The sequence below is a fragment of the Prinia subflava genome, chromosome Z (assembly GCF_021018805.1).
Source record: "Prinia subflava isolate CZ2003 ecotype Zambia chromosome Z, Cam_Psub_1.2, whole genome shotgun sequence".
Lineage (NCBI taxonomy): Eukaryota > Metazoa > Chordata > Aves > Passeriformes > Cisticolidae > Prinia > Prinia subflava.
In genome coordinates, this window is record NC_086283.1 from 10,827,846 (window position 1) to 10,844,314 (window position 16,469).

Genomic DNA, 16,469 nt, shown 5'->3' on the forward strand with positions numbered 1-16,469 from the left:
ATTTATTACTAGAGCTGGCAACTGAGATTTAGATTGTATTTCAGATTTTCAGACGTCTAATCTGTGTCAGTAACTTGTCAATATTAGCACAGTTGGTAGAACTGATCACTGTGCCTATCAAATGTGCATATTTTGTTGTCTTTACCTAACATTTCAATAGTCTTAACTTTGATTGTCATCCTATAAATTTGATACCTCCAATGGAAAACATTATGGAAAAATTTAAAAAACTATACAGTACCTGAAAAACCACATAAAATAAATGTCCATGAAGGGACAATTCTTCAATATTCTGCCAGTGTTCAGCAGAATTTATTGTATTCATTTAAAATGATTTTTTATTAAATCAACTTGCAATTTCCCACGTGTGTACAGTTAGAGCAGTGTAGCTTTTTTAGAGTAAATGCTTGTTGTGAAATTACACAAGATAAAGTTTGATGAGTTATTTTCCAATTCTTCTTAGACATACTTTTTTTTTAAAGATTTTTTTAATGTTTTATAACATGAAAGCAAAATATATTTATTATTGATTAAAAAAACCCAAACTTATAGTGACCAGATTAGCACTTGATCCCAGCAGAGTTGCAAAACAAAAAGCATCTTTGGCCACAATGATTAAAAAGAAGGAGCTCCAGGTTAGGATAAAAATAAATGTATGTTTGAATCACTTTGTGTTTCGGAATCATTCTTGCTCTCTCTCCAGATATCTTTTTGCTATCTCCTACCACTTACTGCTTTTCAAATGAGGTATTATTTTTTTCTTAACCTGTTAAAATGAGCAGTCCTGGAAGGAAGAATATGAAAACAAATTCTTCTTTGGGCAAAAAGACTAAATGAAATTGTAGTGTGCTGAAGTCCTGTTTCAGGATTAGAGAGTAGACTTTGAATAAGTCATTTGCACTGGTAAATATTTCACTGAAAGAGATGATGATACAGTACAGCACCTTGTCAAAATTAGAGCTCTATGCCATTATGGTATTCTTTAAACAAGAAAATCATTAATACTCTAAGATTATTCATATTGCATTCCTCCAAATTATGCAGTTCAAGAGAAGATTAACACTACATTATTTGACAGTGATGATGCAGAGCATTTCTGATGTGAAATTGACACTGCATTGCACTTAAGGACATATTACATTATGAATACCCTGAGTTTCACAGTGTGGTATTAATCACTTATATAGAAACCACTGGCTGCTCTGCTTACTTCTGTGAGGAGCAGTGAAAACTCCCTCTTGGATAACATGGCTGCAAATATGGAAAAAGAAAAAGAGAGGGAAAATCCAAACAAAACATCCCCAAACTCCAGCATTCCTTTTCAGTGATTCTAATTCAGGAATGGGAATAAGGACACTTCATATTTTGTGAAATAAATGATACAAATTTATGGTATAAAATGTTTGTGGTTATACAGGTTGCCTATAATGGCTGCTTCACCAGTATTTGCTGAAATGATTCAAAAGGGTATTCATCTCTTTACAGCATCAGGCAGCAAATGTGGGTATATTTGCTGCTGTCTACAATGAGAACTTGTGCTTATGTGATAGGCACAAGACTGCAGACTCTGCTCTCTGCTTGCCCTCTGTAAAGAAATCCCCTGTATTGGTCAGCAGGCAAAGAAGGAACAAATGGCAGGCTTTCAAAGTAGTGAAGTAATAAGGGAACCTAAATAATACAAATGAGTGATTCAGATGCTTTTTTATCTCTCTGGGAAATATAAAAACGCTGGTTTCACTCTTTTAGTGCTAAAATTATTGAAGAAAATTCCAGCATCAGTTTTGTCTCCATTGTTTACAAACTCAGGTGCTTCTCCACCTTCTGACTCAACATTCATTCTTCCACATACACATAACCATGTATCCACCTCTTCTGTTTACACATCATTCAGTGCTCTATTTTATCCTATCATACAGCTAATAAGAAAAAGTATTAAAAAAATATGTAGAGCAGAGGCATTTGAGACAACCCACAACACCTTATATGAAATTTTCATGCATTTTTAAAGTTTTCTTCTCAACTCTCAAGATGAGTTATATGAGTTCGTAGTACTCCCTGCTGTAGGAATGCAAATATTGTAGCTGGGGGAGTGTAAGGTGAGAAGCTCCAGTTAAGAATCTGTGTTGTTGTCTTAGATTGAAGACAAATTCATAAGAGATCTTGATACTCTTTTTCTATATGAGAGAGTTGAATGCAACGCAGTGAAATGCACAGCCTGTACTGCAATGATACTGAATTCCAGCACTGAAATGCCAAGGAGTTTCTTCACACCAGTGTAACACATGGAAGAATTGAGAAATATAGAATTACAGAGGCATTTCCTCCCTCTGAGGAGTTAAGTAATAACCCCCCTACAAAGAAAATTTAGGACATGTTGGGATTTTTTTGGTGTCTTTTTGTTAATTCTGAAAGCAGTTTTGGAGCCTGGCTTAAGAAATGCTGGATCTGTGGAGTAGGGGCTTTGAAAATAAAGAGAGATTTGATCCAGTCCTTAGACTAAAGGTTTCAGTACTTGCAATGTTTCTTATACAGCTATAGTAGCCCAGGACTACAGACGTCTTCCTATTAATCCTACAGGATAGATAAAACCTCAGTAACCTTCTAGAAATGTCAACTGGATTTCAAGATATGAAAGGACAGTAGAAAACAGATAAAATTGTAGAATCGAGATGAGTTTTAAATGGGATCCAAGTCTATAAACCTTGGATCAGGATACAGGAAGGTGAAGGTAGAAACTTAAATAACTAAACTGGAGATTTCAGCACTGAAGTTCACTAAATTTCACGTTTATGTTTCAGACTTATGTTCCACAAGTACAATACCTAGAAGCTAAATAGATTTGCTGGTTGTACAGCATTAAAGTAAATGAAGCTGCATTATTGAAGTACCTTACTATAGATACAGAAGTCAACTTCTAGGCAAATATAATAACAGATTTCTCTAGAGCGTGGTTTAATCAAAATACGCACACTTGGTCCTAACAGTTTTCTCTTTAATCCCTGAAGCTTTGACCCTCCTGTGTGACACACTGCTGATTTGCTATGGAATCTGAACTCTTGAAAACCTTAGAGAGATGTTGGCCAAGCAGGTAATTTAACTGCCAGCAATGTATCATAATGTGGACCTGCTGAGATTGATTAGCTACTAATTCAAGATAAATAATATTTCCTTTAGCTTAAATGGTGATAACAGAGTTTAAAGAAAAAGTGACACATTTTTTCTATGTATTTGCTTTGGAGTGTGTGTGTGTATGTGTTTATGCATGGGAATAGGGAAAGGGAAATTCCTCAAGTCTTAATCAGTTATCAGTTGTGAATCCACCATGATGCAAAGCTTTTAGCTGTAAAAGGACTATAGGATAAATGAGAAAATGGCATAAGTGCACATGTAACCTTTGAATTAGGAAAGATTCAAGCCACTAATTAAAATAAAGTTGGGGAAAAGCTGGACAGATACAGGGAGTCAGTGCAGGTTAATGAAAGGAAGGTCATGCTTTACATATCCAATTAACTTCACCGAGAAGGAGAGATGGTCAATGGGACTTGACAGGACTAAAGAAAAATATATAAAGTATTATGGCTTCAGGAAGGCTTTGTGATGCAGTACCACCAAAAAGGCAAGTACATTTCATTAGCCAGTATGGGACTGATGGTGGAATTAGTCATTGGACAGAAAAGGCTTGGAGCTTGGATCACGATGAGCAGAAAACTGCTGTTCACTGGCTAACAAGAAGTGATGAATGAACCACTGCACAACTGGTGTCCAGACTGGGTCAGCTTTCAGCACAAGGGAGAACTGTAAGCAGAACAGACAAAGAAGCATTAACACTTGTAGTGAACAATAATGGCCTAGACAATTCTCGTCAGTGTGCTAAAGAGACCTGGCTAGAGCTTAATTAAAAGGTAGTTTCCTTTGCTAACATATTGAATTATAAACTAATGGAAATTTCATATTAAAAAACAAGAGAAGAAGAAAAACTATTTTATTTAAATTACTTCAAGCTACAAGTCCTGCTGCATCTGAAAGTTGTGTTAAAGGAAGATAATAGAGTTGCTGGAATACTAGAGGCTTTCAGGCCCAATGCACTATAGGTGTTAATGATTATGTACTGTGGGAAATAGGGTTATTTAATTCATGTTCTATAAATAATTATAGACTGGAAACTGTTATATATTGTATAAAGGTATGTGTGTCTGCTCAACCTGCACGTTTCACGGACTTCTGTAAAGCACCTCTCCTGATCTCCCTGGTCCAAAAATAGAAGGTGAGAACACGAGGCACTGATGAGACAATGAACACGGACCAACCCCTGCCTACATGCAGTGAAAATCACCGGGACTCCCACCGATCAAATGCTACGTGCAGGGGAATCATCACACACCTCTACGACGGTTAAATTACTCAAAGCAAGGACTAACTCTGGACATTAGCATTTGAATGGGCCAGGGGACCCTTTCGGGATTTAGTATAAACAAAGTTAATGGCCGGTGCTTAGTGAAACCATGGGAGAAAGGTTGCCCAGGGGGAAGTTAAGGGTATTTAAGTTAAGCCTTTAGGTGGGCAAAGCGTGAACCCAGCTAGAGACACCGACTGCCAGGTTCCGTGTCTCTGGGTCACCCTTGGCTCAACTTTTCCCGGGAGAAATTCTGTCAAGTAAGTGTCGCTGTTTGTGGGGTTTCGTATTGTTTTGTTTTTATTACCTAAATTTCTGTAATTTGATTTCAAATTTGTGATTTGAATTTTAATAAACCAAATTATTGAATTTGGCAATAAATTTGTCCTGGCATTTATAACATGTACCTTGAAATATTAAGAGCAGATTTAAAAGATTTCACAGAAGCACATGGATTCCTGAGATTCCAAGAAATACTGCATAACTGAAAAACGTGAAGAAACTGGGTCGTTGCTTTATTTTGAGATTCCCTTAGGGTGTGTGGAGGCACAGCATTTATGTTAGTTGTTGGATACACTGTTGCACTCTTGGGATGGTATGAGGTGTTTCTGTCTGCATGGGTTAGTGCTGAACCCCTTGTTTGAGAAAAATAGAGGATATTGATAAATATGGTGCAGAGTAGTACTCCTCTAAAAGATTGTGTGTTGCCAGCTATGATGCATTGGAAAATCTGTGTGAAACAAGGGGTTTGTGCTGGGTGCCTGTGTTCAACCTGCTGGTTTTCTTTACCAGTGCTGTAGCTTTCTGCAGAATATGTATCCTGGACAGGCAACAGGCACAAGGGTTTTATCTGTTTGCCCTGTTGTCATACTGATACTATACTACTAGCAACACATGCAAATTAGGGATGCGATTTTTTCTAAGCAATTTGCAATTGATTTATCTGTGCTCCTTACCAAAAGCCAATGCTAAAATTCTCTTTGGTTTCAATGGGACAAAAGGAGTCTGTACTTTATACTTCTAAAAATTCAGCATTAATGCATTTTTTCTTTCCTTTGGCCCTATATATAGATGCAAAATCTATTGATTGATTTCAGTGATAGTTATGCATAGGTAATCAAGGGCAAAATTGGCTACAAAACCTGTAGAACTAACAGACATCACGGGTGTGTGGGAAGTAGAAACCTTAGTCTGACGTCCTTCTGTGAGTTTTTTATTAAAAACACCAACACCATATTATACAGCTTTCAACAATTTTAACTGAATTGAATGAGGTGTATGCACCTCATTACATCAGGCAGCTGCACATCACAGCTCCTCTCACCACCCTACGGGAATGGGGAAGACAATAATAAAAAAAAAAAGTAAAATTTGTGAGTTAAGGTATAGACAATGTAATAGGACAGAAGAGAAAGGAAAATAAATAATAATAACATGAAAAACAACAACTATAAAAGGATTAGAATATAGAAAACAAGTGATACACAATTCAATTTTCATAACCCACCAACAGATGTCCGGCCAGTTCCTGAGTAGAACCCCTCAGGCATCTTTCTCGCTACTTTGTGTTCTGAGTAAGGCACGATATGGTATGGAATATCCTTTTGATCAGTTTGGGTCAGTTATCCAGGCTGTATCTCCTCCCAGTATCTTGTGCCCTCCCTCGATGTTCTCTGGTGGGACAGCATGAGAAGCTGAAGTGTCCTTAATCACTGCTTAGCAACAATCACAACATCAGTGTGTTACAAACCTCATTGTCACTCATCCCAAATCCAAACCACAACTCTATACCACTGTCAGGAAGAATATTAAATTTACCCCAGCTGGAACAGGAAACAGGGTGGTATTTCTGCACTCTGCTCTTGTGAAAGCTGCATTCCTAAATGAAACTCTTCAGCCTAATAAAGTTTTCCATTTTGCAGAGTAATAACATTCCAGTGAATTGCACTTGGCTTGTCTGGAGGGTTGGCACATTAGTATTGATCTTTGGCTAGCCAGATAAGCCTGTTTTGAGGTTTTGCAAAGTACTTAAGATGATTATCTGTTCTACTGTGGTGTAAACTGCCCTTCAGTATAACCTCTCAGTCTGAGAAACTTCTGTTATGTCTTAATTGACTTGTGCTCTGGAGCTTTGAGAAAATGAAATAAAACATTGTCTTCAGAAAAAGTATCATGTCTTGTCATGGCTTGGCTGCAGAACTTCCAGATGTAGTGAAGTCCAACAAGATCCTGTCACCATCAGGCATCTCACAGCCTGAATGCAAAACTTGAAGCTCTTTAATTGAATCCTACAGACCAGCAGCTTCTGTTTCTCAGTTCAGTGACAACATCTTGTTTCTTGAGTGATATTTTTCCATTCAGTAATCAAGTAATCGTTAGGCTAGTTGTTACGTCTCTGATTGTCTCATTTCCCCGCTTGCTCCTAAGTACTCCCTTTTCTCATTCAGATCAATGCTGGTGGTTGGTATGCAGTGGCTGCTGCTGCATACCCCGCTTGGATAGCTGCAGGCTCTGGAGTCCCAAGTTCCTACCGGGCTGGCTATTTCTCCCATCTGTGCCTTCTTGTCTTGTGCTCATAACTAGTTCTGTAGTAAGACCTAAAATCATGTCCCAAGCCCTCAATATTTGACTTGGTCTCCATTTAGAAAGTAGTGTTTCATGCTTACAGCACTCAGGAACACAAAAATTAATACCTCGGGTAAAATTATAGGCATTGTTAATCTGTTCACTTGGACACTCAGAGATGCTTTTATTCAAAACCAGAATCATCTTTAGAATGTCCGTACACATTGCTTAAGAGCTTGATTATAGGAGGCAAGCATCAAATGTTAGAACTTTGGTATCCATACTAATACATGCATAACCCTCCAAACTGCTAACTGTTCAGAAAATAGTCTGACTGCAAGACTAGAATCATTAGCTTTTTGTCCTGTAAAATTACAAGCATCAGCTGGACTACAAAATTTTGCATGGTGTTGATGGTTGTTTTAGCATAAATAATACTTTGTCCAGATAAATTAATTTACAATAAATACTGTTTTGTCTACAGTGTTTTTGATGTTAAAACCCACCAATATGAAATGTTGTTTATTTCAGAATCAGATTTTAATCCCCAGTTGCAGTACCCTATGGCAAAGATGGCTTCTGTCTTCTGGGGTCATAATTGGCTGCAAGTAAATTTAAATAAATAAGAAAATAAAATTCTCAGGACTGGAATATCTTTTGCTTTAGGTACAGACAGTTAAGTGAGCAAAACGAAACACAACTTCACAAGTATTAACATTAAAAATATCTTACATTGATGGTTACCCAACCCCCCCTCCCCCCAAATGATTTTAAAATTAATTAGGGAAAAGGCAAAATGACCAAAATAAATGCTTCTGCTCCTGGTTAGACTGACACAGTGTGAGACCTGAAAAATCTCAGAATGCTCTCTCTATCAAAACCACAATTATTTAATTTAAAGAAAATATGAGAGGATTTAAACTAATTTTGGAGAAAAGGTATACTGAATTGCATAAGAGTCATAGGACCGTATTTTTAAAAGCAAGGAAATTAGGATAACTGATTGAATTCTTCACTTGCCCACATAGGCAAGAATGAGTTGGCTGCCCAGACTGTGGGTTTTGAAGATAACCAAAACACTGGATTAAGCTCTGAAAGAAATCCTGTTCAAGTGAAAGAAAGAAATACACAGGCAAGGACCTACTTTCCTGTGCCTGGCGAATTGTCTTAAGGTTGAATTTTAAGTCTGCTTTGTAACTCTAGATTAGATTTAGGATCCTTTAATATTTAGTAAAAAAATATTAGAATTAGTGCGTCTCCAAAACAAGCTTTCCCAGCACCTGTTTGCTATCAGAATCCAGTAAAATACAAATGTACCATTAAATTTACAGGACAGTTTTGGGAGAAGACAGTGGTGTAGCCTTGGTGAGGATTCCTTACAGAATACAAGTTTTGGTTGGGGAATAGAATCAAAGCTCAGACTTTTGGTGGAACAATTTCAACTGATTAAATTTTACTTTGGAATGGCATTTTTAAATTTGAGAGTAATTTTTTTCAGTCAAATACATGCCTCTCCCCCACACTTCTCTGAATTTTTCCAGTTGATAACTGGATTATATTTTTGAGTAAAATATATTATACAGATACAGTTCCTGGGCAGAAAAGAATAATGAATGTGAATATGTATCCCACAGGCAAGTCAAGTGTCTGACATCTGAAGCTGGAGGAGGTTACAGAATCTTGCTTACAGAAGAAGATGTGGGCTTTTGTTTTGATTTTCTTTCTGAAAAACTTCAAAGTGTCCTACATTCTTTCAGAAATCTCTAGCTGAATTGTTTCCTGTATAGAGGAGGAAGATATGTCAGCAGATGAATTAAGTCTCTAAGTTAGGTCTTTAAGGTAAATATCAGCTGGAGATGGGAGATGAGAAATTAGGCATTTTTTTTCTAGCAAGTTAATGCTCTTAGTAAAAATTTATGCATATGGGAATAGCAATGTGTGGCTTTGTGAATAATGGAAATCTGATTGTATGGATGTCTTGTGTATTTGTTATTAATTACTTGTCTAGCCCAACTCTTCTGTCTTTTGAAGCCTTTTGAATCTTCTGGAAATTTCCAGTGGTTGCCACATAGTCTAAGAGAAGACTGGAAATTAAATGGGCATGAAAGTACAAATAAAAATGTACATGCTACTTTTTATTTTAAGTAGTCTGCTAGAGTAAAGAAAGATGATAAATTAATTAGCACTTCTGATTTTTGCTGACTGTACTATCCTTAATGACTATTCCTGTTATCAGGAATATTGCTGAGATTCCTAACAATAGTCTCTATTTGCTTTTGTAATATCTTTTATTCCTCTCTTCCCTTCCTTTCTTTCTTTAGTTAAGGATATATGGGGCACATTGGGTCAGGCCAGACATCTGCTGAGATATCTGACCTTGTGTGCCATGACTGGTTCGAATTTTGTCTGTGCCAAAGCCAGTCAGGCTGCTCTATGTCTACGGCACTGCACATTAACCTTTGCCCATTTGCTGGGAGAAATATGTGGTTTGTATTTTGGATCAACTCGACTCCTCCAGAGGACTAATGCTAATAAGAAATGAAATTAATAGCACCAAAACAAAGTAAGAAAACCTAAAACCCCAGCATCCTGTACTGCAGAGAAAAACTTTTCCATCAGCACAAAGTCAGATGTTTTGAAGCTCTTTGAACTGGACATTGGCTGTGTATTTTCTATCACTGAGTGTAGAACAAAAGCTATGTAGCTACTTAGGGCCTTCTCAGTAGTAATGGTGACACAGGATGCTGGAATGGTCAGTGTGTTGCTGAATGAGAGCTTGCCAATGAAGGCTGATTAACACAGTAGAAATCTATATTAGGTTTCCCTTATATGTAATTGAATTGCCACTTCTGTGTCCATATTCTAGGAGCCTTCTGAAAACAGTTCCACTCTATATCATGTTTCACTCCCTCAGATTGATATCCTTCCCCTCTTTATAGAGAGGATCTAAAGAGTGTTATCATCTTGGTTTATTCTACCTGTCATTATTTTAGTAGCCATCCTTCCTACCACTGACTACCAGTAAGAAAAAACACATTGTTTTTTTAGAGTCTCTGTGCATATCCTAGCCTGTGTTTGTGTTCACATTTTTTCCTATTCGGGAGCAGTCTCTTCTTGCTGTACATCTGTTGCAAAACAAAAGATGACAAAGTGGTTTATAGTTCAGTTTGATTTATAGATAAAGGCTTAAATGGTAACATGGTAAAACAGACAAAATCTGCAAGAAAACCTGGCAGATGAGATGCATTAAATGAAAGAATGGCTATAAACAGCTCAGATGACATGTGTGTGTAGCAGTGTTGTCATCAGCATGCATGAATTTCACTGCAGAGGCTGCTATAATAAGATGTGTGCAAAGCTGATGACTTGAAGAATTTTCCTTCTTCTTTTTTTCCCCTTCAACTGAGGAGACATTTGCCGAGAGCCTATGAAGTAAAATCTCTGTATGAAATCATAAGAATTTGTTCCTTTTCATGTCTGTATGATACAAGCAGGAATATGACAAGGCACATACACACACACACACACAGAGCTGCTTAAGAAGACAGTCTGCCTTTGGTTCTCGATGTTATGGGTATGAGACTGAGGTTTGGTGAGAGGCCCTGTTTTATTCTCTGCTTAAACTTCTCTTTGGTATTGTGAACCCCTGATTGAGACAGGAACCTCCAGCTCCCCCATCACACCTGAAGATGTGGAATCTTTTCTTATGACACAGTAGGGAAGCTCATGTGGAGCAGTACCCCACCACTCCTCTGTGAAGTGCTTTCTCTGGGCATTAGATGAACAGTGACTCTTGGCTGACAGGGTTACAAAGGCTACTGAAAGGTGTCATTGTGCAATTCAGGTACTGTAAGGCTGCTGCTACATTCCGTCAAAGCTCTTGCTTCTCCACCCTGGACAAGTCTGCTGTCCTCAGCATTTCCTCACACCTGGAACCATCTCACTGGTATTCTGCTGAATATGTTCCAGTTTTAAGTTCTCTGTCTTCTGTAAACCTGGTGAAGGTGTCCACAACAGGGAGTGTTCTCCTGTGTGCAGCTGGGTGGGTTAGCTGCACAGATATGACCTCATGTGGTCGTCATTTAATAAAGCCACACCAGTTCTTCACAGATCCTTAATTTTTGCACGTGCATTGTGTTGGCACAGCTTCAGGTGAGACCCACACTGGTGTATACTTTGGGAAAAAAATAATTGGACCATTTGCACCAGAAACTTTACAAGTACTAACTGAGTACTGATTTTCCTGCACCTTTACAGAACGAGTACTACCTTCCCTTTACAGATGAAGAAATTGGAGGCAGATATATGATACATAAGAAGTATGTGCAGAGGCAGTGTGAATCTGAGTTGGAGTAAGAGCCTGGCCATTCACTAACCCAACTGTTAATAATTATAGACTTCCTTCTCTTAAAAGATTGTTAAGTATTTACAGCAGTCTTAATTGCTGACGCCTAACTATACAGTAACATTCCATGTCTCAAGAACCAGGAGGGGCAGAGGTATCTTTTATCCATAATTCTGATACTTTGAATTTTTTACCTTTACTATATTGCCAGTAGATCCCATGCACATGCAGTATCCTAGCCATTTGCTCCTGTTCTCATGGTGACAAGCAGCTCTGTGCTTATATCTGAAGGATCTCAAAATCTAGTTTTTTCTTTTTACTGCATCATCCATAGTGTAGTCTGGGAGACATTATCTAGCTGTGCCTGTCAAGAGGCATACTTATGTGTTGAGGAGTATGGGCTACCTAACCAGTGGGATAACTGCTGTCTCTTGTTGGAACACAGCTAGGACACTAATTTGGGTTGTGAAAGACTGACTATAAAAGTATTGGTTACCCAGCCTTAGAGAACCATGGAACCATGCTTTCCCAATCATAAGAAAATCCTAGCTCCTAAAAGAAAAGGAATTTTTCAGAAGGGTTTTCTTTATTTCTTCTGGAGAAGCTTTTTCACTGTGTTTGAGATCTCACAAAGGCAAGTATTGTTAATATCTGGAAAAATGGAGGGCAAAAATAAGCCAGAGAATCATAAGTAATTCAGCCATTCCTGAGTGTAATGGTGCTTTATTCTGCCAAGCTGACTGCAATGCATGGCACTGGTCCAGCAAGAATTTTTAGCTTCATCTGAAGGGCAAACAGCCCAGATCTGGCCTTGCTCTATGTAGAATTTCTCTGCTTCATCCTGTGTATGAGTACGATCTGTTTTCTGGAAGGCAATGCAAGTGTACTTGAGCTGCCTCTGTCCTGCGTCGAGTGAGGTGCAGAGCTCTGACTGACTCAGGTCAATGCCTGCCAGCAGTTCAGCCATGTTCAGTGCCTGTAGGAGCTGATAAATCTGCAGATCTGGGCTGGCTAGAGTGGAGTTGTGCCTGGCCTCTCTGCATTTGTCACCTGCTTAATAACCTGGAGGGAAAGGCCTCGGTAAAGGTCAGTTGCCTGTATAATAATTAGTGGGAAAGAGAGGGAATCACCCCATAGTTCTGCTGTTTAGAGCACTCATCTGGAAGAAAAGAGGATCTCTCCTTTCCAATGAGTGGGGAAGTATTCCCTACAAGGATGTGTAGGAAGAGTGACTAACACTTTCTTCCTTCAGGAAATCACCTTGGATGCAAAGGGCTGAAATCTGCAAGCAGGCATATGGCTGGGAATTTCTCATGGAAGTCAACCTCAAATCTGGATGAGACATCATCCTTCTCCTTATCACTTTCTGGTGCTGGTTTAAAAGAATTCACCAAACACCTGAATCCTGCTCTCAGGTATTTCTCCTTTTCCCCACTCCTCTCCCCTGTGTTGTAATAAGTAGCCTTAGGATGTAGCATCTAAAGCCATCATAATCTTTGCCATTGTGCTGCCTGTTTCTTATGTGGTTCATAAAGTTTCACTGAAGCAAAGTTTGTTTATAGTACTTGTGAGGCCTCATCAAATTTGGTCATTTTTTCTACGAGATTCTGAGCAGAGCATCTAAAAATGACAAAGTGCAGGAAATCCTGTTTTTATGCAGTCTGGTGAAACAAGGGGAAAATGGCCTATGGTTTGATAGAAATTTCTTTGTTTAGCATTTCAAAGCCATCTCTGTGGTGAGAAAGCTTCTGTTTCATCTGCCTATGTTTTCCTCTATAGCTGATTTTTATTTTTTAAATTTTTTTTGTCTAGATGTGGCAGGTATATGTCCCAAACAGGATTCAAGTCCTAGTGTACTGTGCTCTGTGTTATTGAATAGTATGAGAAAGTCTTTGGTCTAAACAGCTTAGTTTAGGAGACAAGGCAAACACATGGTAAATGAAAGGAAATTAGTCCCCCTGCCCTCTCCTCTTGCAGTCACACTATTTATAGAGAGATGGAGATTATTTGAAGTGAATGCCCTCACTGGGAATTTTGGCCCTGGTATATCAGCTGAGATTTTGTGTTCCTGCATCTGTGAATTGATTGTGCAATGCTAGAAATAGAAGCAGCGGTACTGATGGCAACTCTCCTGCTGGAGTTGTAAGGGAGAATATTTGAAATGAGTATAATATTTCATTTTTAAAGGGAAGAGTAAACATGAAAATTCTTACTTTTTAGTGTTCTACAAGTTTCAGCAGAGAGAGGAAATTTAATTGCATCTCTAGTCTTTGATAGTTTTCCCTTAATGGCACATTTCATTGTATTTCTGAGAATTACCACAAAAAGAACCTTCTATTATTTGAAAATATCTTTATGATCTGTTATTTCATACAGAATGCTTTCTAAGAGTAGATAGAAAATGTGACTGTTGAATACATTAAGAAAAGAAACAGGAAAAATAGAGGTGTTATTCAGCAATTTTAAAGGAGATCGTATACTATTCTTTTTTCCTTTTCCCTGTGAAGCATGCCAATAATTTTAAACAGAGTGAAGAACCGTCTTTTAGTTTTTTTATGGATTCTTTTGAGTAGTTTTTCGGGGGGTGGTTGGTTGTTTTGGTTTTTAATTAGTTGTCACTTCTTCTGAAGAGAAAGTATTGTTTCTTAAGTATGAGTGTTCAGGACTGCTGCCTCACAGACTAACAGTAATTTACACATAAAATGATGCAAAAACGACCCTCAGCAGCAACCACCAGCAGAAAGAGAACATTTGGACAGAGCACAACTGTTTTTCCAGTGTTGGAAAATGTAAAATAATTGTCTCAAAGATTCTTTAATCTTCATCTTCACCTAGCAGACGTCTATGATTGTCCTCTGACCACAGGGATTAGAGAATACTTTAGATTGGAAAGAGCATCATAAGATCTCCAGTGTAACCTCAGGGTCAGCTGTGGAGTCAGTGCAGGTTGCTCACAGATAGATTTTCCAGGGTTCTGAAAACCTGTAAGGATAGCACAACCTACTTGGGAACCTGTGCCGCTGCTTGAATATTCTCACAAAGAAAATGTTTCCTTTCTAACCAGTCCAAATCTCTCTATGCTCAGTTCAAATACCATTGTCCAGTGTGACACACTTAGGCATGACAAATAGTTTTGGTGGCAGAGACTGGGAATTCACTAGCCTACTATGTGTTATAAATGTGAAATGATTAATTCATGTTCTTATGGTAAATTAGAAATTTATAAAATTGTATAAAGTGATATCAGGTAAAAGTTTATGTTTTAAGAGATTTTGCAGCAGATGGTGAAACTGACCACCCTGAAACAGCAGGCGCCTCCATTCAGGAAAGAGCAAAAGATTTTTCTGGGAGAGCTTGCAGCCTTCTCAAGCACCGGGAGGGGACCTCTGGAGATAAGCTGGCACCAGCAACTCACACCTTGGCTGTCGCCTTCACAGACCATCAAGTGACATCATCTATATCTCGATCATTTATCAACCATAAGGATCCATAGAAATTGGACATTAACATTTGAACGGAGAGAGGAACTCTTTTCTGCTTGGTCGGGGAAACTCCTGAATTTGTATAGTTAGTCGGGAAACAATGGGAAATATGGGGAAATATTGCCACGGGCTAAATAAAGTGTATAAAAACCAAGCCCCGAACCGGGCTATTTTGTGAACTGTTGGGGGATATAGCAGGCTGCCAGACCCTGTATCTCACAGTTCACCCTTGGCATTTCCCGGGAAAACTATGTCAAGTTTCTCCACTGTTGGTGGGTTATCGAAATTCTGTGATTTGATCTTTATTAATAAACCAAATTATTATTTTAATTGGAATATTGTATTGGCATTTATAACATTATGTATTCTCCCTTCTCCCTTTCCCCCCTTTTTTCCCTTTCTTCTTTTTCCTTTTCGCTTTCCCTCTTCCCCTTTCCCCTTCTTTCCCTTTCCTTTCCCTTTCCTACAATGGGAGTCACAAATCCACTGAGCTCAGTAAAAGATAATTAAAAATCTCCTAGACAGGCAGAAGGAAGAGCACCAGCTTTAGCCTGAGTTTGATTCTCTGTCCATAGCTACACATAGAGTGAACTGGAATTGGTCAGTGAGATAAATCTGCAGCTTTAGGGGAAAGAGGAAAGGGGAGGACAAGAAAGTGGGATTTGTATAAAGCTCTCTTGCTTTATTTGGAAAACAAAGTCAATAGAGTACTAATTAGCGTCTATGGTTATTGCATATTGCCTGTCAGATATACCATCACTGTACTTTGCATATACTTTCAGTAATTGCAACCTGCAAAAGATGAGATTGCTTAAATGTCCCTTCTCTTGCAGGACCATCCTTATGAAAATTAGCAGCCATCAGGCAAAGTACTATAAACCAATAATAACCTCATCCTAAGGAAATCTCTCTTAATTTCCATTAGTAACTGGTTATGCAAATGATTGGAGTTGCACTTCTCAAAGATGAGAAATTTCAGTGTTGGAAAATATTTTTACAGCCAACAGCTGATTCTCTAATGGTTTGAAAATGACCTTATATAAGGGAAAAGATGGGACTAATGTCAACATAACTGATCTGTCAGTCTAAAGACAGATATGCTTATTTGCATTTGTATATTACAAATATCTGTTTAATGGAACACTGAAAGGTAATTATTATGAACCCTCCAGTGTAACTGACAGCTATGAAACATGCCTATGAGTATTTAATTTCCTATGCTGTGACCTGTCCTAGAGAAATCAGCAAATCTAATCCAAATAGGTAGAATTAGGCTCATGAACGTGCCTTTTCTGAATCAGGGCCTGTAAGGTGACAGTGAAGCACAGCTGGTGGGCTTTTTTTTTTTTTTTTTTTTTTTTTTTTTTTGGTTTCTTGAGGCTGGTGGGCAATGTGGTCTTGTGGAACGTGTCCCTGCTCATGATAGGTGGATTGGAACCAGATTATCTTTAAGGTCTCTTCCAACAGAAGCCATTCTATGAATTTCTAAAAAGTGTCTTGTTCTCAACAAGTTGCTACATATTATGGCCTATTTTTTTCTATCATAAATGTTATAATGACTCATTGTGCCAAAAGTGTAAAGGTATGTGACTTCTATGATACCTATTTCCAGTGCAACAGGAGGAGAGAGGGGGATTCTCTCCAGCTTGGGTAACACAGGCTTCATACAAGCCAAATATTTGAT

At 38.2% G+C, this 16,469-nt stretch overlaps 1 long non-coding RNA gene across 1 annotated transcript in view; it reads left to right on the forward strand.

Moving 5' to 3' along the window:
* The window catches only part of LOC134564000 (uncharacterized), a 79,679-nt gene extending 64,476 nt beyond the window's left edge, over nucleotides 1–15,203 (forward strand). Inside the window, exon 4 of the long non-coding RNA XR_010083450.1 lies at nucleotides 12,556–15,203. This is a non-coding gene — a long non-coding RNA (uncharacterized LOC134564000). The remainder of the gene's footprint in view (nucleotides 1–12,555) is intronic.
* Nucleotides 15,204–16,469: the final 1,266 nt, after the last annotated feature.